The following is a 25,600-nucleotide window of genomic DNA, read 5'->3' as shown; positions in this document are numbered from 1 at the left end:
TATAGATATACTTTATTGATCTTAAAGAAAAGTTAGAATTTTCTCTAGCTATCGATAGTGTTACATTCCAGGTAGTATCTTGTAAGAAGGTCACAGATATTAATCACTTGAATTGACCTCAAGTAGTTGGAATAACTTGGACTTCCCTTGTGGCTCAGCAGAAAAGAATCAGCCTGCAATACAGGACCCACAGGAGACTTGGGTTCAATACCTGGGTCAGGAAGATCCCCTGGAGAAGGAAATGGCAACCCACTCCAGTATTCTTGCCTGGAGAGTCTCATGGACTAAGGAGCCTGGCAAGCTACAATCCATAGGGTTGCAGAATTGGACACAACTGAAGCGACTAAGCGTGCAGGCAAAGGTGGAAGAACTTAGCTTTCAACCCCACTTACGTGTTCCTATAAAAATGGATATCTGAAAATGGAATAAGAGAATTTACTTCAACATGCAAATCAGTCCTCAAATGATTCCTGAAGCATCTTCAGCCTAGTTTAGGCTTCTCTGTTTTTATCACTTCCTCTCTTCCTCAGTGTCAAGTACCTTTGAGTTTGGGAGGCATGGTTATTCCTGGCTGGGTCTTCTCTCCCGTTGATTACCTCAGGCAAGAGACCTTTCCTTTTCTCACCAAAACTTAGTGTTCCAAGTGGATTCGTCTCATTTTCTCAAGGCCAATCAGATAAAAACATACCATGATGAGATACTGATTAGCAAGAATCTGCTAGTTGCATGTATAACTCAAGGGCCTTTATTATTGCAGTGTAAAAGTGGAAATAACCTTGGGAAATGTATTTTTCATCAGAGACCTCAAGGCAGAGGATTTGGAAGATAAGTAGCTTCCAGTAGTGTTAACTTATATTCTGTTTAGGCGACTCTTTTGTTTCATTCTAAATTGTTTTTTATTGCTTTTTATGAAAGCATGTATTCCCACTTCCAAAGGCCCCTAAGCTGGACTGGTCCATAGAGAGGCCTGCTGACCTCAAACTCACCTTAAAACAATGCTCAAACAGAGGAAACTCACTACACTAGGATGAGAAGATGACATCAGAAGCAGGCAGCTTGCCCAAGATGCTGATCTGACTTTTATGATCATTTATAATGTTTTCTTGATTCCTTGGACCTATGCCTATCAATCACATGTTTTCTATCATGGACATGATTCTATGCTAGTTTAAAACTCAATCCAATTGTTGGGTTGTGGCCAATTACCTGTGCCTATTACTTCTGGGCTACCTTGGTGGATTTTCTGTTCTTTAGGGCTCTGATTGGATACCCTCTAGGAAATTTGTTTTAGATGAGTGTTCAGTCCTCTTCTATCTATTCATAATAATTCTAGATGGGATCCTCTCACCTGGCCAATTAAAAATACCTGCTCTGAGGTTGGCCATAGATTTGAGTTTTCTCTTCAGTTCGGTTCAGTCACTCAGTCATGTCTGACTCTTTGTGACCCCATGAATTGCAGCATGCCAGGCTTCCCTATCCACCACCAACTCCCGGAGTCTACTCAAACTCATGTCCATCAAGTCAGTGATGCCATCCAGCCATCTCATCCTCTGTCATGCCTTTCTCCTTCTGACCCCAATCCCTCCCAGCATCAGGGTCTTTTCCAATGAGTCACCTCTTCGCATGAGGTGGCCAAAGTTTTCCTTTAGGGTCATTTAAACTCAATTGGAGTGATGAGTTAAGTCTCAATAAAAAATTAATTTCTCATCTATTAAAAGGAAAACCCTGACAGTTATGGGGAGGATCAACATGGTTAACACCAGGTATGGTCATTTAAGTTTAAAGGCTCCTCTATGTTGGGAATGGTTAAATCATACTAAAAATGATCAACCTGGTACTTATGAGACAAGGCTGGGTGCTTTATGAAGTATGCCTGTTATTACCCTTACAGAGAGTGACTGGTATGGAACTCAGTGGATTTGTGGCACTAATTTATGGCCTTGACGTCTACTGGGATGATATGAAAGTGTAGCCTGGGATTCCCAAGAATTTAAGGTCATATATGTTAACAAATTACAGGTAACCCCAACCAATCTACCATTGGTATGATCCCAATGGGTCAAAGATCTATATTCTACTGGTATGACCATTTAGCAGCTTGTGTGTGTGTGTGTGTGCACCTTTAATGGGGTTGGAGGATAAAATTGACCACCATCTAAGCCTTGACAACTTTCATAAGCTTTAAATGGTAGTAACTGGGCTATTAGCCTATAGAATTCTGAGATCTCTATGATGAGAAAGGCAGTGCTACACAACTGCAAGACCCTTGACACCTTACAGCATCTCAGGGAGATATCTGTGCTATAATTCAAACTGAATGCTGCATTTTTGTATCTGATAAATCCTTTAATGTAACACATTTGAGCCACATGAAAAATCAGACTTCTGCTCTGAGTGACCCATTCCCTAGTCTTGACAATCTTTAAAAAAGAAAACTGGTGTGGGAGGCTCATGGCTAAAATATTTCCTTTTAATTCCACTAATGTTATTAAGTATACCATTTATATTTTGCTTGTTTCACAAGATTATTATTTCTTGTATTACCAAGTATATGACTGAGCCTTCAACAGAAATGATGACTAGACTTGAAGCAGCTGATCAAATGTATAGTTTGATATATGATCAATGATTGTAATAGTGTAACTCTAGAAGGCAATGGCAACCCACCCTGGTACTATTGCCTGGAAAATCCCATGGACGGAGGAGCCTACCATGGACTGAGAAGCCTAGTAGGCTGCAGTCCATGGGTTGCTAAGAGTTGGACACGACTGAGCGTCTTCACTTTCACTTTTCACTTTCATGCATTGGAGAAGGAAATGGCAACCCATTCCAGTGTTCTTGCCTGGAGAATCCCAAGGATGGGGGAGCCTCGTGGGCTGCCGTCTATGGGGTCGCACAGAGTTGGACATGACTGAAGTGACTTAGCAGCAGCAGCAGCAGCATTGGTAAAGCGTCCTTATTTCAGGGTCCTCGTCTAAAATGTGATATTATTAGCACTTTTTCCTAAGATACATCTGTCCAGTTAAAAGTTTGAGGTGGTTATTTCATTTGTGCTTCAAACTCTGTCTTACACAAAATCATTATTTTTAAAATTTACATAGTATCAAAACAAGTATGGGATTTCTGGTTTATATCTTTATATGCATCTTGCAGAAAATTCTTAACATGTTTCTTCATTTTTTTACGTATCTGGGTGAAATCAGTTTGAAACCTCTAGAAGATTTTGCATGGTGCTCTTCACTTGCAAATTGGTGAGACAAAATCCATTATGATAATAAAAATAACCTAATAGCATGTTATTTTCTTTACAATAAAAATCAGTCAATACTATTTGAAAAGAAAAGAAACAAATTATTTATAATTATAACAAAGTTCTTAGCTAACCATGTGGCGTATATAATTTTTAATTATTTAAGAATCATACAAAAAAAAAGAATCATACTACAAGTGCCTGTCTGTCTCTATTCATGTAGATGCCATTCATATCCAGATGGCCATTTCCAGACTTCAGACACCTACATTTTTCACCTCTTGTCAGTCAATCCCCTCTCAAAAAGCATTCATAATGTTGCCTAAGTGAATAATGCTATGACACTTTTACTCTTTCATTGTACTTTCATTTTATATAATTACCAAAAATGTTGAAACTAGACTTCAAATTTATTTTACACACCAAATGATCTTTTATGAACATGATATAGAGATGATTACTGCATAATCTGACAATTTATCTATTAGAAAATGTTGGAAACAGGCATTTTTGACATTCTTAAATATTTTTATTTTTATGGCAAAATCATAACTAATGCCAAAAGAGCAGAATGCCTAACAAACTATGTCTGCTATTTAAATTATATCCAGCAACCTAAATGCTAAGCTCCTTCCATCTGCATGTGTTGTTATGTTTTTTGTCAGATTTAGATAAGTAGCTCCAGGACCTAGGAAAAGCCTATTTTTTTTAATTACTATTTCACTTCAACATTTCTGTTATATTTAGCAAGTAGTTTACACACAAAACTCAAGGCTGATGCTTGAAGGTATACTTTTACTCTCATAGACAATGGCTCCATATGGACAAAAATACTTTTAATTCTGGAGTTTCCTCTTAGAAAGCCAAACCTATGAAATATTTCAATGAGTGTAATGTTGGCAGGGTCACCCTTCTTTGCAACTTCAGGATTTTGAAATGTTTACCAAACTTGACAAGTTTTATTATTTATTTGGTAAAGCAAGCAAAAGGAAAAGGGGGTCTAATTTTTGTATCTGGTGTGGATCAAAGGAAAGAGAGCGCATGGTCTCTCAAGAACTCCATGCTATACCCCGAGAAAACTATAATTGAAAGAGATGTATGTACCCCAATGTTCATCGCAACACTTTTTACAATGGATAGGACATGGGAGCAACATAGATGTCCATCGACAGATGAATGGATACAGAACTGTGGTATGTATATGCAATGGAGTATTATTCAGCTATAAAGAACACATCTGAGTTGGTCTTAATGAGGGGGATGAAGCTAGGGCCTATTGTGCAGAGAGAAGTAAGTCAGAAAGAGAAAGACAAATATTGTATTTCAACATAAGTGTGTGGAATCTAGAAAGGTGGCTCTGATGAACCTATGTGCATGGCAGCAGTGGAGACGCAGACACGGAGAACGGACTTATGGAAATAGCAGGGGAATAAGAGGGTGGGACAAATTGAGAGAGAAGCATGGAGACATACACATTACCATCTGTAAAATAGATAGCCACTAGGATTTTGCTGTATGACATAGGGAGCTCAACCCAGTGCTTTGCGACAACCTAGAGGGTGGGATGGGGAGGGAGATGAAAGGGTGATTCAAGAGTGAGGAGACATATGTATACCTGTGTCTGATTCATGTTGATGTATGGCAGAAAAAAACTCAATATTGTAAAGCAATTATCCTCCAATTAAAAAAAACAGTATAATAATCCCTAAAAATAAAAGAACTCTATCAAAAAAAAAAAAAAAGAACCTCAATGCTGCAATGTGTCCAAAAGGGGGAAATGGACAATTGCAGAACCGAGATGGCACTCCACTCCAGTACTCTTGCCTGGAAAATCCCATGGATGGAGGAGCCTGGTGGGCTGCAGTCCATGGGGTCGCTAGGGGTTGGACACGACTCAGCGACTTCACTTTCACTTTTCACTTTCCTGCATTGGAGAAGGAAATGGCAACCCACTCCAGTGTTCTTGCCTGGAGAATCCCAGGGATGGGGGAGCCTGGTGGGCTACAGTCTATGGGGTTGCACAGAGTTGGATATGACTGAAGCGATTTAGCAGCAGCAGCAGACACAAATTGTGTAGGAAGCACTATAATACCAAGGATGCAGCATCTGGGCACCATCAATAATTCGTTTTCTTTTCACATGGAAGAGAATTTTACCTTGCTTATTGACCGACACCTACTTTTCAGAAGCAGCTGAAAGTGGTTTAAAAGTTAATATTTGATTTACATAGTTCTAAGATATGGGTGCAGAATTTATCTATGAGTACAGAATTCTACTTAAACTAGGGAATATTTTCCCAGTTCAGCTTCTCCAAAGATTAAATGAGTTACTTTAGGAAGCAAACTATGTTAACTTTCTAGCTTCTACTGAAAGAAGAATCACCAAACTTCTTGAGCAGGATGCTACAATGGACACACAAACAAAAGATAGGGAAGAGGCTCCATGTCACAGGTCATAAAGAGGTAAGAGAGGTACACAACACAAGAGTTTCTAAAAAGTGAACCTAGATAGTACCAGAAAAGAGTGGGACTGCGAAAGGGTTGGTAGCTTCATAAGTTAGTATATTGTTCAAGAACACTTGTAACACACCATTAGGCCATCATTACACAATAAGCTTTGTTTCTCCAAAGGAATCACTGTGACACTTCTATTAGTTGCCTAGTTTGTGTTGTCTGTGCTCACTCTTCGCTGCCTAAAAGTGGGGTGATGTCCACCTCTCCCCATGCCTGCAGACCACAGCATAATTGGGTCTTTTCTTTTTCTAAAATATCAGAAAAACAAAATAACATAGCATCCAGTAGACAAAAAAAAATTCTGATGTCTAATTATATGTTTGAGTAGATATAGAATCATGGATATTATATTTTCTGACAAGAAATATTTCTCTATTATTTTATTTTATTTTATTTTTTTTCTATTATTTTAATATGATATTCCTCCTTAGACACTAGTAACAATATTTATCTTGGTGTTATGCTTCTCTCTGCCTTCGAAATGTTTACCTTCGGGACCACTGGGGAAAAAATTATATTTGGTAAATCTGCATTAAGAATCACTTCTTTCACTGACAAGATATTTAAAATGTCATTTATGCCTTGTGAAGGCTTTTAGAAAAATCCAGAGACCTAGACCCAGATGACCCAAACTGTGTTTCTGCAAGGACTGCAATTTCCTTTTGAGGATTATGTTTCCAGGGAAGATTGCTTCCAAATATCTGTGAGAGAAATACTTTCCAGGATTAATGCTGTTGTTTACTCTATATTGATTTTCATAGCATCTCACCTCATCTCATATAAAGGACAAGCAATAAAGCACAGTTTAATTATGGTAATATTAAACATAACAGTGAAATCATTCCTTAAACATGTAAGATCAAAGTGTATCTTCAGGATGTGCTTTTTGACAACTGATTCTCAAGTATAGTCAATTTCTATTGTTTGTTCTACCAGTTATTTTCCTTTAAAGATCAAAAAGCCTAAGAATAAGAATCAGAGTAGTTCCCCTGCCCCCAAACATCATCTATTTATGAAATAAGAATGTAAGAGTAGTCCTGTGAAGAGAATGGACTTTTGAGTTGAAATATGCATGTTCATTGATCACAAGTGGATAAGAAATGTCACCAAGTTATTACACAGAAAGGCGCTGATTGAAAATAGGTGACCTTTACCAAACGTGTGTGAACAACTTTTACTATTCATTAAAGTATAAGATATCTTCGTAGTCCATAAGATGTATGAAACATATTAAATAATATCAGTGGTTACTGGCATGGCAAATTTTTTAATTAATCAAACTGTTCCTCTACATTTGTGTTTTTTGACATTTCATAAAGGTGACATGGAGGTGCAAATGTCTCTTCAGAATGGCAGAAACTTAACTACCCAAGTGGAAGAAAGAAGCTTATGAATAAGCTATTGTTCTTGAATTCAGAGAATTATATTACCTGTCCTTGTTTACAAAGAATTTATATATGTTAGTGTCTGTCACCAGGAATACAATAGTGAATAAAACTCCTGTAGACACTGCCATGGAAGAATTTGGAATTTTACATTATTCAATGGTGTAATGAGTTCTGAGATTGGAGTAGAAGGGGAATAAAGTTCATTACAGAAAATGGAGGAGGAGCACTTTACTAGACAAATAGGGGTTGAAAACTATTTCGATGAAGTGACATCTTGTGCTCTTCAGGTCAAGAGATCTAGCCAGGCAAAAAGCTAACTTAATATGTTGGGTGGTGGACATGAAATCTCAGGAATAAGGAATCAAAGGCGGCTGGGAAACAGGCTGCTAGGGGTTAGGTGAGACTAGAGATTTGCAGCACCCAGAACATCCATAAAGATGGATGTTTCATGAAGGGTGCGATGATATCCTAAAAGAAAGGCGACATTCCAAGGGAAATCTTATATTTTTTTTATAGGCTCTTTTTTTTTTTTTTTTGTCATTGTTTGCTTTTTTTTATTTGAAGGGAAAGAAAGTGAAAGTTGCTTAGCCACGTCCACCTCTTTGTGACCCCAGGGACTATACAGCCCATGGAATTCTCCAGGCCAGAATACTGGAGTTGGTAGCCTTTTCCTTCTCCAGGGGGTCTTCCCAACTCAGGTATCAAACCTAGGTCTTTTGCAGGCAGATTCTTTACCAGCTGAGCCACAAGGGAAGCCCTTTTTATTTAAACTTATTTTTAATTGGAGGGTAATGGCTTTACAATATTGTTCTGGTTTCTTCTGTATTATCAACATGAATTAGCCATAGATTTACACATATCCCCTCCTCCTTGCGGAGAAGGCAATGGCAACCCACTCCAGCACTCTTAGCTGGAAAATCCCATGGACGGAGGAGCCTGGTAAGCTGTAGTCCATGGGGTCGCAAAGAGTCAGACTCTTTGAGTCAGACTGAGCGACTTCACTTTCACTTTTCACTTTCATGCATTGGAGAAGGAAATAGCAACCCACTCCAGTGTTCTTGCCTGGAGAATCCCAGGGACGGCAGAGCCTGGTGGGCTGGCATCTATGGGGTTGCACAGAGTCAGACACATTGAAGTGATTTAGCAGCAGCAGCAACAGCCTCCTCCTTGAACCTCCTTCCCACTTCTCACCCCATCCCACCCCTCTAGGTGGTCAAGAGCAATTGATTTGGGTTTCCTGAGTCATACAGTAAATTCCTACTGACTATCTAATTTCACACATGGTAATATACATGTTCCCATGCTACTTTCTCACTTTGTTCCACCCTCTCCTTCCTCCAAGGGAAATATTTAACACAGAAGTCATGTGATCAAGACTGTCAGAGAGGTCAGTCTTCTGGGATTAGGGAACATTACTGTGTGAAAAAGAGTTTAACATAGAGATCATAAGCAAGGAACAGATGATGGAGGTGTGAAATGTGGGGAGGCAAGGATGAAAATCCAAGTGAGAAAGATTTAAAGATGAAGATTGAAAGGACCAGATGTTCATTGAATATGTAAGATGCAAAGGCAAAGATGAGAGCTGGGTTTCTAACTTGGCCTACTGGGTAGGTTAGAGTATCATTTGCTGAGCTGCTAAAGACAGAATAGTATGATGGGAAGATGCAATGATCCCTTCTTCCTTCCCCACCTTCTTTTCTTCCTCCACATCCTGCTTCCTTTCTTTCTTTCCTTTAACATATCATAAACAGCTATATGAAAGATATGTATCTAGATACTGAGGCTTAAGAAGTGAATAAAACAAGACTTCTATCTTCATAGAGTTATGGTTCCAACTGGAGAAACTACCACCGGACAATAAGTGGTACCTACCAGAACAACACTAAGGGGAAAGAAACAAAAAGGATGATTTGGGGTATAATGGTAAGACAAAAACTGTGAGTAAAGGACATCTGCTATTTAATTTTGGCTACAGTTAACAATGACAACACCACAAAGTAGTCCACAAAATAAGCAGCTTCTGCTGGAGTAATACCTAGTATTCTACCCATGGAATGAAAGGGTTAACATGTTAGCCTGCTAAGAATGTCAGGGTTATCAAATTTAAATAGTTCAATTTGAATTTTATTGCCCTGCAAATGTCCAGACAAGAATGGAGGTTTTTCTATTGGTCACAGTCCAGAGGTAGGAGAGTGTAAATTCTACTCAATGTCAAAATAAGTAGGTATGGTCATTCATAAACCCTGCCATTTTTCCTAAACCCAGGAAATGAAATAAATTTGCTCACCTAATCCTGCAAAACAGAGTCCCTGAACGTCACATATGGATACATCCTTGGCCCATTTCATGCTCATTCAACCTCTGGTTTAGTTTCGAGTCCTGCTTGTGAACTTTTACAAACCCTTGGTATAACATTTTAGGAGTATCTTATTCTCTCTTCCTTCAGCCCACCAAATCTAATTTTCTTCCTGATATATTTTTGTTTTCATTTATATATATATAAATGAAATATATATATATATATATATATATATATATATATATATATATACACACACATACATACATATATACTCAACTTGAAGTAGTGAAAATATAATGCAAAATTCAGAATAAAGCATCAAGAAATCTGTCTCTCACATTGTTAAAATTCTTAAATGAGCTCCCATTATTCCTGGGTTGAAATTCAAACACTTTACATAGACAAATGTGAAGTTGCCTCTTCTTACACATACAACACTTCATCATAACATTATGTCAAACTAATGCGGTTCTGGAGGGGGCTCAGGAGTTTTCTCTGTCTTCTGGACATAGTGCCATGCCCAGTAGTAGCTTATAACCCTTCCCCTTCTGTCTTAATTCCAGCTATCCTTTCATTTACAACTCAGGAAACTACTATTAAGTTTTCCATGTCCACTCCAAGGTAAGCTAGGAGCTCTCTCCCGGCAGTAATGACATCTTCTACATATCTTTCATGATTACATACCAGAGTGTGTTATAATTGGTCTTTCTCTTGTCTGCTCCCTGCTACTAATGGGAAGAGTATGCTATTCAGAGGAATTAGGACTTGTCAATATGTGTCCATAGCAGCTAGCAGAGTACCTGATACCTAAGAGGTACACACTAAAACTAAGTACATTAAGTGGACGAATGGAAGACTTTGGGGAAACGTGCTTGAAACTTACCCAGTCCTAAGAAAAGCAAAACTCTCATTATTTAGGTAGTTGCCTTAATCATAACATACAGCCCCTCTAACAGATTAGTTTGGAATATCCGTTCACTTTTTGTTCAGTAGATATTTTCTGAAAATGTACTCTATGGTAGGCTCTATTTTTGGCACTGGTAAGCAGCTATAAACACAAGAAAAAAAATAACAACAACAAAAATCCCTGCCTTCATGCAGCTTACATTCTAATATCTAATGAGGGGCAGGGAGACCAAAAAAAAAAAAAAAATCAAATAAATTTAAAAGTTTACATTTAATTAATTGCTAGGCATTCTAGAAGAAAACAATATAGAAGAATAATGGGGGAAAATATGGGCAGGTTTTCAATTTTAATAATATTAATATAAGTTATCCAAAATTTGTGTCCATACTAATAACATATATTTCCCTTTGTCTTTTGTAGATTTGAGTAAGAACAAAGAAATTTGGCAGTTGGGAATAAAAAGAGATAAAAGGTTAAATAGGTGAGAGAGCTGAAACCTGTATCCTTGCCATTTACTTTTGGGAGAGAAGAAAAATTGAAGTGACAAATAATGAAGCTTTAGGACTGCATTCCTAAGATGAAGAGAACTGAAATGCTATTTGAGAAGTCAGCCTTTTGTGATGAGTTTGGAACCCTGGTATAGAGCTATCCTGGGTAGTGCTAAAGTCAAAAATTTCTACCCATTGAGAAGTAGAATTGGAAAAGCAATGATCACCCTGCTCCTTCTGAACTGCAAAGAATGAAATATATTGGCGATGCTTTGAATTAAATACTGTTCGTGTGTGTGTGCCAAGTTGCTTTAGTCATGAATGACTCTTGTGATCCTATGGACCATAGCAAGTGTTAGCAAAGAATTAAGCATGTTAGCAACATGCTAGAAACACATAGCTTGGGACTTCACTGGTGGTCCAGTGGTTAAGAATCTGTTTTGCAATGCAGGGGACACCGGTTCCATCTCTGCTCCGGGAACTAAGATTCCCACATGCACAGAACAAAGTCTAGTCAACACAACTAGAGTCCATGTGTCACAACTAAGACACAATGCAGCCAAATAAATAAGTAGATATTAAACGGAAATATGCTGCTTTATAGAACTTTATATCCAGAGTGAGTAAGTAGAAATAAACAATAAGTAAAATGTTTCTCAAATTTTATCTTTCTGTAATGAAAAAGCTTCTTGAGAGTTTTATCAACCTTTAACCCAGGTAAGCTGGGCTGTAAGTCATGTCCTATGTAGGCCCTCAAATACTCCAGAAGCACCCAAAGAGCAGTGTGGGGAAGAATTAGAGCAGCACTTATTGATCAGCTGCGTCAGTATTCCTGGGAGGTTGGTGGATACCCAGAACCTGGACTCCACTCCAGAATCTCTCAACAGGCTCAAGTCAGGAGCTGCTGTTCTATAACAGCAATTCTCGACTTGTCTGCATATTAGACAGATATGCAGTGATTAGGCCACATTCCAATATATTCTGATATCTTCAGAATAACCTGCATATATCTCAAAACTGTTTCCTGGGTCTTTTGTCAGATCTACTAAATCAGTACTCCAGGAATGAGACCCAGAGTAACTGATCCCTATGTATAGTGAAGGTGAAGTCACTCAGTCGTGTCTGACTCTTTGTGACCCCATGGACTGTAGCCCACCAGGCTCCTCCATCCATGGGATTCTCTAGGCAAGAATACTGGAGTGGGTTGCCATTTCCTTCTCCAGGGGAAGCTTCCCAACCCAGGGATCGAACCGAGGTCTCCCGCATTGCGGGCAGACACTTTAACCTCTGAGCCACCAGGGAAGAAATATCCCTATGTATAACAAAATGTAAAGATATGTGACTTGGAGGGTGGAAAATGATGAATTCCCTTGAAAATACATTTCATTTATTGGGATTACTTGAATCAACTTACAACATATGAAATACTTTTGCATATACATATAAATGCATAAATGTTATTTGATAACTTTTCAACTGTATAACTAAATGACTTAAATTCCATAGCAAGAGACTTCCTTGGGGGTCCAGTGGTTAAGAATCCTCCTGCCAATACAAGGGACACAGGTTTGATGCTGGGTCTGGGAAGATTCTACATGCCACGTAGCAACAAAGCCCATGTGCTACAATTACTGAGCTGGTGCTCTAGGGCCTGTGATCTGCAACAAGAGAAGCCATCTCAATGAGAAGCCTGTATGCCACAACTAGAGCTGCTGCTGCTAAGTCACTTCAGTCGTATCCGACTCTTAGTGACCTCATGGAGTACAGCCTACCAGGCTCCTCCATCCATGGGATTTTCCAGGCAAGAGTACTGGAGTGGGGTGCCATTGCCTTCTCTGATGCCACAACTAGAGAGGGGCCCTCACTTAATGCAACTAGAGAAGGCCCGCATGCAGCAACAAAGACCCAGCACAGAGAAAAATATAAAATAATAAATTCTATAGCAAGATACAGATAAGCTAGTAGACAAGAGAAAATGATAGGCTTGATTCTACCAGGAAATAGACTTTCAGATAGTCATCTTCAAAATATTTTACAAGTATGCCTCAGAATATTTCTTATGCTCATAATAAAATCATATTTCATATAAATTAGTTTCATGAATTTGCTTCTCTTTGACAGGGAGGCCTGGCATGTTGCGGTTCATGGGATCACAAAGAGTCGGACACGACTGAACAACTGAACTGAACTGAACTGAACTGAAACAAGCAGCCAGCATACTTTTTCTGTGAAAGATACAATAGCGAATAATTCCAGCTTTGGACACACTACAGTCTATGTTCTCACCTATTCAAGCCTGTTTTTATAGCATGTAAGCAGCCATCGACAAAATAGGCAGATTTATCTAAGCTATCTCCCAAATTGCTTTCTTCAAAACAACATCCACCTGTCTGTCTAAATCCAATAGAAGAAAAAAATATATATATATGTTCCTAAAATTCAAATGTACTGATATTAGCAGTGTCAGGACACAGTTCTAGCTTCTGGTAAGCTCCAAGGATGCATTATTTTTAAGGAGAAAAAATGCCCCACATTTTTCTTCTTGACAGATAAGGTGAGGGACTAATAAGGTTTCTGGTTTATAATAATAATTATTACTTCCTGAGCATCTGAGCCACTGTAAATGTGTTGTATTAATAATCACTTCTATTTTACACAATGCTGCTATGGGATTGGTATTATCATTTGCTCCAGTTTAAAGTTCATAAAATTAAAGTTGAGACACCCTAACTGACTTGTCACAGCGCTAGCAAATGCGCTCAGTGGGATTTGACCCCAGGTAATTGAACCTAGAACCTATACTTTCCATCACTAAATATTTCTGACTTTTTCATTGTCTACTGAGACTATGAATATGTATGATGCTGGGCCAATTATAATCTTTTAGCTTGTAAGAAACACAGATGTGCTCAGCTTGAATTGGTTAATGGAACTGAAACTGCAGAGAAAAATGTGGAAAACAGGAAAAAGTCTCACCACGGCATGGTGTGTCTGGAATACCACCCAGGATAACATAGCCTTACTGTGCTCCGCAGGGAGCACTCCTTCATTTTTGTGTTTAGTCGTTATAGTGAGTCAAAAAATGTTTGCCTTTTCATTGAGCTAAGGGAATTAACTTCTTTATTGCCTACCAACTTCATGACTTCAGCTTATTCATAATTTCTGCAGACCATCATCCCCATGTTTCTTGACTTCTGCTCCTGCCCATCTACCACTGTTTAACCACATTGAATTTATATTTAAGGTCATTAAATCAGCTATGTGTTGCATACACATACTTTATTGGCATGCTTATTTTGAAAGGTTACATGATAGCCATTGGCCACTCTGGAAATGGCTGTCATAGACCTTCATCTTTCGTCATATCTACAGTGGCTTGTGGAGTCTAGACATACAGCCATACTTTCTGGGTGGCAAGACCTCAGCATGGTGGTTGCTCTGCATAACAAGTGGGCAGTCTGTAAAATAGTGGACCTTTTAACATCACACTGACAGACACTTTCAGGGCTAATATAGAAATATTGCTTTTTATAGATCATGTCGATTCTTCTGGAATAGTAATAAAGGAGATTATCTGTACACCTTGTCTTTCTATTATTCACATATACACCACTAGGATAAGCCAATAACTTACCATAAAATCTAGAGAATGGAAAGTAAACTGCTGGTAACTGGAGATTTTACATTTCTTGATCATGTTTCTAATCATTATTGAATCCATTGTTTGCAGTATCTGGTTCAATATTATCTGTTTAAGTGTTTGAGAACATGTTAGAGCATAAGAAAGGATCATATTTTATAACTATGCAGCTTATCTAGCTTTCAGTACCATGTCAACATGTCTTTGGATATACAGCTCATCATAAAAGATTTTTCAGGTCAATCCTAATTTTATAACATCTCTCACTGTTTGTCCTGCTACTGCTGCTGCTAAGTCGCTTCAGTTGTGTCCGACTCTGTGTGACCCCACAGACGGCAGCCCACTAGGCTCCTCTGTCCCTGGGATTCTCTAGGCAAGAATACTGGAGTGGGTTGCCATTTCCTCCTCCAATGCATTAAAGTGAAAAGTGAAAGTGAAGTCGCTCAGTCGTGCCCGACTCTTAGCGACCCCATGGACTGCAGCCTACCAGGCTCCTCTGTCCATGGGATTTTCCAGGCAAGAGTACTGGAGTGGGGTGCCATTGCCTTCCTAGGTTGAATCAAATTTTGCTTTGGATAATATTGTCACAATATCAACATAATTAGCTTCAACAAATCTCTGTGTACATATGGAAAGGCTTATGTAAAGTCAGTAGTGCAAACAGACTCCTGAACATTTCAATCTATCTTTTTTTAGACTACTCTCGAACACTCAATCCAACTGTTAACTTGTTTATTTTTTCTAATACTGTGAATTTATTTTGCCATGAACATAACTTCTCCTTAACGTCCTTTTAATTGCGTTTCAATATAAGAGTCATGGGCTTTATATCTATACTCTTCGATTTTATCTTGACAGTATGTCTACCTCTCTTGGAAAGATGTTTATATTGCAGATACTCAATTTCAGTACTGATTATCTCAATAGTAGAGTGCTTTTTCTGTCAGTCGTAATCAGAACCAGCTTGATGCAAAGACTTGAGCATTAAGCTCTTTCAGTACCTAAAAGAACAAAGTATATGCTTCTTTCAAGCACTGCTGGCTATGGAGCTTACAAACTCATTTATTTTGAGTAAGCCAAGAATTAAACTATTCTAAAGGTGATATAATTAAGCTCCACTATCTTAAAAATCATCTTAAAATATTCATGAGTATCACATTAAATATCGGAAAAGGTCACCATGTACAAAGTGATGAAATGTATAGTGTAAAGAGCTTTAAATACCATCTGACCTAAGTTTGAATCACAGCTTTCCCAGCCCAGTCTCCCAGGCTGCATCTCTCTACCTGGAAAATTGGGGTAAATAAATTGGCATCAACCCCATTTTGACCTGATGATGATATAATCATACACACAAAATTTATACCCCAACTCTCTGGCATTCAAGAGTCCAGTAGACACTGTCTCTCCCCATTGTCTTTTATTGAAAATATCACCTACCGAGGAGCAGGTTATAAATCATAAGACAAGTTTTATAAAGTCTTAACAGATTTTGTTGTTGTTGTTGTTAAAATTTTGAAACTGCCTATTCTAAGTGAGGTTATCCTATGTTTTCTTATCCCATAGAAGGAATAAATTACCATCAAATGAATAAAAAAACAGGAGTCAATATGGAACCAAGAGGTAGGGTGGAACCTGGGGATACTACAAGAAAAAAAAAGTCTGATTCAAGCAGCAGATGCTACCCAACATAAACAACTCCTAGTTCTCAAATGTACCCAAGATTTTCTTCATTCTCTTTTAATATGTAATCCAAATTAAAGCAAAAGTTACACTGATAAAATCCCTTTAAATCATTTATCTTTTTAAACAAAAACTACAACTGCCTTTATGTTTTAAAATAAATATTTCATTACACACTAAGCACATCTTTCAAGGGTCATGTACATTGATTCAGTACATCTTGGGCTTCCCAGGTGGCTTGTGGTAAAGAATCCACCTGCAATGAGGGAGACCTGGGTTTTATCCCTAGGTGGGGAAGATCTGCTGGAAAAGGAAATGACAGCCCACTCGAGTATTCTTGCCTAGAAATCCCAAGGGCAGAGGAGCCTGGAAGTCTACAGTCCATGGGGTTGCAAGAGTTGGGCATGACTTGTGCTTAGTGCGGTGCTTAGATCTCAGTTATGTCCGACTCTGTGATCCCAAGGACTATAGGCCACCAGGCTCCTCTGTCCATGGAATTTCCAGGCAACAATACTGGGGTGGGTTGCCATTTTGGACATGACTTAGTGACTAACAACAACAAACAAGAAAAGTTCACTGGGTAGGATATCATATGGATTTTTAATTTGGTACAAAGAATAGTTCATAATACAGAGATGTTATCAGGAATGAATAAGTCTGTTACTAACAGATGTGACCCTATTTGGGTCCTGTAATTTAATATGTAATTAATTACATATTAAAAGAGAATGAAGAAAATCTTGGGTCCTGTCTATCAATGTTGCTTAAAGTATAAACAAAGAACATGCCAAAGACTCAATGACAGCAACTAGTCAACACTTCTCAAGGTATCTTTAATCAGTTGAAAAAGCACCTCTCTTGAGAAATGAAAAGTCTCAGTGCAACAGAGGGAAATAAATGTCTTCAGACTGGCTAAAAACATACAGACAACCAACTAGTACACATCAGTGCCTATGGGTGTCCTAAAAATATTTTATTCCTGTGGGGGAAGCAATAACATCAGCCTAAAAAGCTCTCTAGAGATTTTGGAAGGCTAGCCAATTAATATAAACATTGTTTTGACATCTCTATAAAATGTCCCATCTCCAGATATCCATAGGAGAAAGGCAGAAACAGCATTTCATGAAATATGAGCACTCATTTTAAAAAGTGCATCTAAGATACCATTATAAATCTTTATACAAAAGCAACTAGATTTTACTTTGTGCTTTAGCATAACAGATGCTATTGAAATTCAAACTGTGTAAGCATTATCTCATGACAATATACATTTGTATTTTAAATAATGTTTGTCTCATTGTTAGAAAATAATTTTGAACTATAAATTCTACATCATAACAAGGTAAGCGGTTGCTATTATTCACTCATGTGGTTAGAGTGCTAAGCGATCAATTTGCCATACATAATTATAGGGATAAAATAATTTTATTTTTTTATTTCATAGAAATTTACATGATGTGGGATAAAATTATACTTACTATGTTTACACATGCAAAGTAAAATAGGAAAGAAAAAGTTCATATAATTAAATCTAACTTTGAAAGAGTTGTTTCCATTCTCTCTAGATATTTTTTAACAAACTTATGGGAAAAAGGGATTTAAAAGAAATAATGCAAGCTAGCTTGTCTAAATTACCTAGAGAATTGCCTTAATTCATGTAAAACACAAGTTTAACCTTAGTTCACTCTTGTTTGATAACAAGGTGCAACTTCAAACAGAATAGCCAAGATATCAATAAACATATAAACTGAATATATTATTGAAGAATTCTCCCATCAAAATAAGTATTTTGAAAGAAATTTTTTTTATTAATCTACCTCATAAAAATTCATTTCTCATATAAAAACCATAAATCATATCAGTGGCATGATAATTCTTTTTGGTTCATTTCTCTTAACAGCTACATCAGAAACTTTATTTAAATTTTAATTGCTAAATGGACACTATTAAAATATTCAGGGATTTAGTCTTAAATCCTTCAACCCAGAGGGAGCTCAGGAACGTTGTTAAAGTAAAATGCTGCACAAAATCCCAACTCTCATTTGCAAATTTTCTTTCCATCTGATTTAACTTTGAAGCTTTTAGACTGAGAGCTTTTACCAGATGACATCAACAAAATACTTCAATCAAAATCAAGTTACCTTAGTGCCGCACAATTCTCTAGATTTCTTTTAAAAGGTAAAATGAGAAATTAACTCTCTTTTCATATTTCCTTTTATTTTTCTCTCGATGCAAGGCAGAATACTTAAGATTTCCAAAGAAATTGTCCCATAATCTTATGATTCGCTAACACCGGCTTTCATTCTAGGACACTTGCTTATAAACTAAGCCTTCTCTTGACATAAACAGTCACTTGCTGCAGTGCAGAATGTCAGTTTAGTCAGAACTTTCAATGCAGAAATTCAGCGCCATGCAGTCACTCAGATCAAGCGGCACTTACCTTAATTGAAATATTCACTGTGAAGGAGGTGAGAAATCAGTCAAATCAACCGTGAACGGGGTGGGGAGAACGAAGTTTTCAATCAACACCCTCGGAGTAGCTGCATATACTCTTTCCGGTTTATGTTCAGCCCCTCACTGTCTAAGAGAACAAATAAAAAAAAAAAAAAAAGAAAGAAAAAGAAAAAGAGAGAGAGAAGCTGAAATCCTCTGAGGTTCCAGTGAGTAAATGAGGACTAAGCGATGTTTCTGAACGGGGAGCTTCTCGGTGAGTGTGATGTCTTTGGAGACTCCCTAACTGCTGTGATAGGCTGCTGTCAGGTCCCTGGAGCTGGGCGATAATCATTGACCTGATTAGCAGGAAACACTCCCTGTGTGCAGGCAGCGCAAGCCGAGGGGTTAGTGGGTCTCCTGGGAACTGGAAAAGGCACCGGGGACACTTGGGTTTCTTGTCTTTCCCAGCCTCGTGGACGAACTCCAACTCTGATTGTAATTTGCAAGGAGATTAACCACAGGGGTCAGCCGCGGAAGGACTTGAAATAAACGTGCTTTCTCTTGCTGTTTTGCCAGGTGCATTCGTGTTAGATAGCAGGTACAGTGAAACAATTAATCGACCGACAGAGCTGATGTGTAAGGCAAGACGAAAGCTGAAAAATGTTCAAAGCGATGTGATAAAAGAGAGAGCTGGGCTTGTCTTTGCCCCAAGCCTGATACATACTTCAACCTTTGTCTAAGTAAAATGTTTTTAAAGGTTGATCACAGCCCTCCAGGGTGCAACTGTGATTTCTAAAAAAAGGAAGTATTCGTACTAAATACCCATGTTTGACAGGTTCTTACAGACGCACGCACTCAAACCTAGACACAGAGGTTGTGTAGTTTTTCAAATAGCGTTTTCAATTAGCATCACACTTGCCAAAAATGTTTGAATTATAGTGTTAACTTGAGTAGCATGGGAGAATGCATCATCGTAGGTAACAAAATCATCTATTATTTTTGAAATATTGATTTTCTAAAACAAAACAGGCAAGGGAATGAGAGAATCTAAAATGTCAAACAACATATTAAACGTAGTCATGTGCCTTTAACAACCTGCTGATACCCATCCATTGACCACATGAGAAGCTCTGCAATACCTCAGATATCAAAAATTACCTCTTCCTCCTAGAGATCTAATTCTCTCAAAAAGGTCACCTAATTAAATGCCAAAGCCTCAAATGGTTAAGTTTTGATAACTCTCACTTCTATAGGAGAAAATTATTCCAATAATATAAAAAGAACTGATGAAAAAAGTCATTTGCATGTCTTGAGGGTGAGAAAAATCTCAGTGCCAGGGAGAAAAACTGACAAATGTCCTCTCACAATGATGTGTTCAGCATTTCTGCTTTTCCAAGTAGGTCTCACTTGGGACATATGGCATTCCCTTGATGTCTGTGTGTGTGTGTATGTGTGTGTGAGAGAGAGAGAGAGACGAGCAAGGGGGGCAGCTATTGAGAGAGAGAAAGATATATTTACAATATACAAATATTGCTATATTTATAATATTTACATGTATTTTAGAAAAATCTCAAATTTCAATAAAGGGATGCACAAATCATACATAATGGAGAATAGGTTTGCCTACTATATCCCCAAGTAAATGTTTTTTTAAAAAAGTATGTCATTAAAATACAAGCTCTTTGATGATGGGACTTCTTGGACAAAGTAAAACTTTAGTGTAACTGAGTTGCTATGATAGGAGGGCAAACACTTGAATTTAAAACAGGGATGCCCCAGAGAGAAGCCCCAGGAGAGTTGATCCGGTTTCTCTTGCAGAGGAGGTCTCTTGCTCCCTCAGCTGGTGAAGGTTGAGAGCTGAAGGTGAGGAAACCCAGTCAATAAGATTCAGGAAAGGGAGAATAACTCCTGCCACCATTAAGCTGGAAATCCGTTATTCAATTATTGACTGGCATTAGAGGACTCAAGTAGAAAAGAGCTGCTTAAATAAAAACTGAAGCGCATAAATAAACTGAAAATAAATAGCAAACAGGAAATATAACTGCTAATTTCTTCTGCAAGGATCCTGGCTAGCTGTTAACCTAACACTTGTGAATGAAAATCTGATGGATTCCATGGTTCTAATGTTTAGCTGGTCTTCCAGTTAAAACATTCTGGTCTCCTATTTGTCTAAGCTTCATTCTAAGCACCTGAAACAGTGGTTTCTTCTGAAAACATTTTAAAAACTTAAGACAGTGCTTATTTTCTCGAACCCCATCCATGAGCAATGACGGTCACTAACTAAGATGTGTACATTCTAAGTTAAGCTAATTTTGTGCCATAGTAGATTGTTTCTACCTGGAAAGTCCTGACTGCATCAGACTGCACTGTTGATCCTTCCAAACTATAGCTTCCCACTTGGCTCAAATGGTAAAGAATCCACCTGCAATGCGGGAGACCTTGGTTCAATCCCTGGGTCAGGAAGATTCCCTAGAGAAGGAAATAGCAATTCACTCCAGTATTCTTGCCTGGGAAACCCCATGGACAGAGGAGCTTGGAGGGCTACAGTCCATGGGGTCTCAAAGAGTTGGACACAACTGAGTGACTTTTACTTTTGCACTCTAAAGTTTTCTACAGGGAGTAGAGTAATTCTGAAGTAGTTTTTTTTTTTTTTAAACCCATGTTGAACAAATAATTGGCTTTATGTGGAAGTACACACATGAATAACAAAGCAGAATACTAATACTACTATTTTAGAGGGACTGTAGAGAGGATCCAGCAGTGATAATTATAGGTATTACATATTAAATACTTGCTATGTGCCAGATGTTCTGCATGCACTTCAGCTCTAGCTATTGTACACGAAATCCTTAGAACATCATATAAAGCAAACAGTATTATCTTTTATTTTTTTTAATCAATTAAGCTAAGGCTCTGAGCTTCCCTGGTGGTTCAAGTGATAAAGTATCTGCCTGCAGTGCAGGAGACTGGGTTCGATCCCTGGGTTGGGAAGATCCCCTGGAAAAAGAAATGAAAACCTACCCCAGTATTCTTGCCTGGAGAATTCCATGGACAGAAGAGTCTGGCAGGCTACTCTCCATCGCAGAGTCAGACATGATTGAGCACGCACTCACACTGAGAAGTTAAATAAATTTACCACTGCCACACAGCCAGTACAGAGCAAATCCAGAATTAAAGCTCAGGTCACTTTAACTGTGATAACCCTCAAGCTGGGAAAGATTAAAGGTAGAAGGAGAAGAGGGCAACAGAGGATGAGATGTTTGGATGGCATCACAGATGCCATGGACATGAACTTGTACAAATTCCAGGAGATGGTGAGGGACACGGAAGTCTGGCATGCTGCAGTACGCAGGGTTATGAAGAACTGGACATGACTTGGTGACTGAACAACAACACTTTAACTGTAAAATCTTGATGCTTAGAAATTCCCTAACACCAAACAGACAAAAATACTTGCTTCCAAAAGTACAAGAAATTTGTCTTGGTTTTATGATTTGCAAAAAAAACATTTTTCATCCTTAAAATGTGTTTTGTGACTGATAAAATATTATACTCTAACAGCTTAACCACAACACACAGTTATCTATATTTGACCAGAAAATAAAATTCAACAAAAAATAAACTTTTGCCTAAAAAATAAACTAAATCTAGATCTTCCATGTGATGTAATTTCATTAGCTCACATTGGTCAACTTTAATTTTCCCTTTCTTTTGCAATTCATTTGCCCTCTACCTCAAAATAGTAATTATTGGATTTGTTAAAAATAGGAATATGACCTTACTCTAGTATATGTCTATCGCAAGAACATTTAGACCAAAATTAAGATGATTTATGATATATCAGTTCTCCAAGAGACATAATGTAACATTAACTATTCAAATAACTATAGAGTTGAAAATTTAATTTTTAGTCCGTTCAAGTTTTATCTAGAAGTTTCTTAAATCTCATACTATTTCATATGCTTTATTGAAATTCTCAGACACATTCACAATCTCACAAAAAAGTGGTGTGACCATGCTTTTTCAATGCTTCTAATAAAAATTCTATCTAAAAGGAAATGATAAGAATTCAAATTAATTCACTCTTTAAAATGCCAAGAAATTTCACACCTAGTGTCTCATTTGATTCTTATAGAAATCTTATAATATATAGTGTGATATTTATTTTACTTATAATTTAATGATGGGAACTTTGGAATAAGAAAAGCAGTTGATTGTCCTTTTGGTCTTTAATGCTTAGTGGAAAACCTGATGTCTTCCCTTCCAGATATTGCTCTCTACAATGTCTAAAAAATATGTTTGTTGGAGTCATGTTGTAGTGAAAATAGAATTAAATGGATATTAAAATGGAAGCCACTCTTTATTTTAGTATGTGCTAAAGAGTCAGAGGAGAAGGCAATGGCACCCCACTCTAGTACTCTTGCCTGGAAAATCCCATGGACAGAGGAGCCTGGTGGGCTGCAGTCCACGTGGTCGCGAAGAGTCAGACACAAGTGAACGACTTCACTTTCACTTTTCACTTTCATGCATTGGAGAAGGAAATGGCGACCCACTCCAGTGTTCTTGCCTGGAGAATCCCAGGGATGGGGGAACCTAGTGGGCTGCCATCTATGGGATCGTGTAGAGTCAGACACGACTGAAGCAACTTAGCAGAAAGAGTCAGAACTGTGATGTAGTGAAGGGAAAATTACTCTGATTGGTAGGAAGTTTGTGATTTCCCTGTACAGGAATCTTTCCACTTAGATTTCTCATAGATTTTCTTCATGTTAAGTATAACTCCATTAATACAATTGTTTAGATGTTGATTGTATGGTTCTGATATGAATCTCATCTTACTTCTCTTTCAATTTCAGATTCACATCGGTACCTTTCTGTCTTTTATGTGGTGACTTAATTATTGGGAGAGAGGAAATTTCAGAATGCTAAAGTTAATTCATTTGTTTAATTTCATTATAATTGATGTATAAGATTATATAAATTACAGGTGTACAATATAAGTGATTCACAATTTATAAGGTTATGCTTCATTTATAGTTTTTATAAAATATTGGTTATATTCCCTGTGTTGCACAATATGTTTTCATTTTCTATTATACATAATAGTTTGTACCTTATAATCCTTTATTCCTATATTTTCCCTCGGTTACCTCTCCCCACTGGTAACAACTAGTTTGTTCTCTGTATCTGTGAGTCTGCTTCTTTTTCATTGAATTCACTGTGTGTGGTGTGTGGTTAGCCGCACAGTCGTGTCCGACTCTTTGTGACCCCATGGATGGTAGCCCCCCAGGATCCTTTGTCCTTGGAAGTCTCCAGGCAAGAATACTGGAGTGGGTAGCCATTTCCTTCTCCAGGGGGTCTTCTCGACTCAGGGATCAAACTTGGGTCTCCTGCATTGCAAGCAGATTCTTTACCATATGAGCCACCAGGGAAGCCCGATAAATTCACTGATTTGTTGTAAATTTGAGATACCCCATATAAGTGATATCATATAGTATTTGTCTTTGTCTGACTTATTTCACTTACCATAGTACCCTCCAAGTCCATCTGTGTTCTTGCAAATTGCCCAGACTTTATTATTTATATGGGTAGTATCCCATTGTATAAATGTACCACTTCTTTTTTTATCCATTCATCAGTGTTATTTTATTGCTTACATTTTTATTGGAGCAGATTTGATTTAAAATGCAGTGTTAGATTCTTCTGTAAAGCAAAATGAATCAGTAATACATATACATCTATCCATTCTTTTTTATATCATGTTATTTATATAAAAATAAAACTATCAGACTAACAAGCTGTTTATGAAATTGATCTTTTAGCAGTAGTACTGAGCTAACAATAACGGAAGAATGTTTGCTGATTACTAACAGGTTCTTAATTTATTATATATATTTTTATGTAAAACTGCTTGAGGAAAAATTCCTGGGGTAATACTATAGGGCAAGATCAATATGATTTGTCTAGGCTTCCCTGGTAGTTCAGCTGGTAAAGAATCCGCCTGTGATGCAGGAGATCTGTGTTTGATTCCTGGGTTGGGAAGATCTCCTGGAGGAGGGCATGGCAACCCACTCCAGTATTCTTGCCTGGAGAATCCCCATGGACAGAGGAGGCTGGCTGGCAACAGTCCATGAGGTCGCAAAGAGTTGGACACAACTGAGCGACTAAGCACTCAATGTGTATGATTCCCCTGAGATACTTACGGAAAAAGATTAACATTGCAATGTTACAAAATGCCAACAATTTTGCTCTTAATAGAAAATCATTTATATTGGAATTCACTTTAGAAAAGACAAAAATGAATAAATGAGGACTGATCATGGCAACTTAATTAATAAGCTCATAAAAATAGTTTTGACACGATGGAGAATCAGTGTGAAGTTTTCTTCTTGGGAGGAGATAAAAGACTGAATTTACCCAGCTTTAAGGTAAACTTTTCATGTTTAAGGCCAACTTCCCTCATATATACTCATGAATTTGAGATACTATGAATTTCTGAAAATAAAGAAAACTAGACTGAACACAAGAAAGCTTGAACCATAGTCAAAATTCTGACACTAACTAGCATTATAACTCTGAGCCATTTAAAAAGTTTCTGGTTAACAATTTCGTTGGAAAACATGAGGAAATTAGGCCATATTATCTCTAATATTTCAGTCAGCTATGAAATTATGTTTTCTATTTGACTAACATTTTGTGATATTCTCTCTACTTAATTCAGACGTAATCAGGCAGTCAAGAAGAAAAGGTGGTATACAATTTTTCCCCTTTCTCATCCTGTCAGGCTAGTAACATTTTTATTTTATTCTATAAATGACATTATGAAAAAAATATTTTGTTTTCATAGTTTGAGTATGTTAACAATCAGTGAGGAGTCATTGATTTGAAACTGCACATGATAGATGAAAACATTTGCTAAGGTCAAGAATATTCTTTAACTTTTTTAGAGTAATTATAATGCCTTCCTTTTAAAGGATATAGCTGTTATATGACATCCAA

At 37.6% G+C, this 25,600-nt stretch overlaps 1 protein-coding gene across 8 annotated transcripts in view; it reads right to left on the bottom strand.

Moving 5' to 3' along the window:
* The window catches only part of CDH12 (cadherin 12), a 1,193,543-nt gene that overhangs the window by 465,859 nt on the left and 702,084 nt on the right, over nt 1-25,600 (bottom strand). For 3 of the 8 annotated variants that reach the window (XM_061393829.1, XM_061393831.1, XM_061393830.1), the window contains exon 1: nt 18,612-18,701. The gene's annotated coding sequence lies outside the window, so the exon portion shown is untranslated. Of the gene's footprint in view, nt 1-18,611; nt 18,753-25,600 lie in introns of those variants that run through there. The other 5 variants (XM_061393824.1, XM_061393825.1, XM_061393826.1 and 2 more) reach the window with 3 other exon arrangements.

This window comes from Bos javanicus, chromosome 20 (genome assembly GCF_032452875.1).
Source record: "Bos javanicus breed banteng chromosome 20, ARS-OSU_banteng_1.0, whole genome shotgun sequence".
NCBI classification, from domain to species: domain Eukaryota; kingdom Metazoa; phylum Chordata; class Mammalia; order Artiodactyla; family Bovidae; genus Bos; species Bos javanicus.
The sequence above is the reverse complement of the archived record's forward strand: the minus strand, read 5'-3'. Positions and strand labels throughout refer to the sequence as shown.